Here is a 1,297-nt window from a genome sequence, read left to right on the forward strand (position 1 = left end):
AAGCTGATTGAATGGTCAGAGGTTCTCAATGGATTCTCAGTGTTGGGTCCCCAGATGTTATTGGACTTCAACTCCCATAATCCCCAGCCCCAATTACCTTTTGTTGGGGATTATGGGAGCTGAAGTCCAATAACATCTGGGGACCCAACACTTCCAGCAATCTCCAGAGTAATTCCTATCCATCTTTGCAATCATCTTAGGAGTAAAATACCATATAAAGTACATTTTGTACCAATTTCCCCTTAAAATGCTGTTTGCTGTGAATTTAATGTTCACCTTCCATTGGTATTCCCATTGTCGCATGTCAATTGTTCTATTTAAATTTTGCATCCACTTGATCATACAGTCTTTTATCTGTTCTGTTTCTGAATCGTATTTCAATACCAACTTATATATCAATTCCAGTAAATCATCATTATTTTAAGTAATTAATACATCAAATTCTGTTAACTCTCTAAGTTTGCCACCTTTACTCTGTATTTCTTTCTGCACTAGAGTACTAATTTGTAGGTATTGAAAGCATGAGGGCACATTGGACCACTCTGAAGCAAGAGTCTGGATGGATTTCATTTTCGTTTTTCCTGGCGTTAAACTTTGCAGATTGTATGCTTTCTCTCTCCAGGAGGCAAAATGTCTAGAATTTTCCTCTCCATGAAAAAAAAATGTTTATGATCGATGCCAAAGGCAATAATGCCAGACTTATCCTTTTCTTATATTTCCACAAACATGTAAACATCTAATTGTGTGGGGTTTTATGTTGTCACGATCTTTCCTTTTTAGCTTAGTCCATAAATACTTATGTCACCCTTCTGGAAGGTCAGACTGCTGGTGGACATCTCAACAGCATGTGGAAAGCGGCCTGAATGGTCTGCACTGCTGGCCACTTCAAATCATCTATAGGTCATTGTTGTTCCTAGTAAAACACGGACATCCAGTGGGTCACTGAGCTTGCTTTTGGAAAAGCCCACGCCTTCTCCCCTACTCAGATTAATAGCTATTTAGCATTTAGCATGTGCTCTACCACAGAGGGTCCCAACTTTGGGTCTCCAGGTGTTGTTAGACTACCACTCCATCATCCTCGGCCACTATGGCAGTGTCTGGGGATGATGGGAGTAGTAGTCCAATATCTAGGGACCCAAAATTGGGAACCCCCTGCGTCAACGCCCCATTCAAACTGCGCAGGTGCACTGGAGTGCCTCGCAGTTCTCAAGGGCCGCTGGGCCGGACAGTCAGGTACAGTGGCCGCTCCCACTCCGCCCGCCGTCATGGGTGGTGTGGGTGCTCAGCTCACCCACTT

The sequence above is a fragment of the Hemicordylus capensis genome, chromosome 2 (assembly GCF_027244095.1).
Source record: "Hemicordylus capensis ecotype Gifberg chromosome 2, rHemCap1.1.pri, whole genome shotgun sequence".
Taxonomy (NCBI): Eukaryota; Metazoa; Chordata; class Lepidosauria; order Squamata; family Cordylidae; genus Hemicordylus; species Hemicordylus capensis.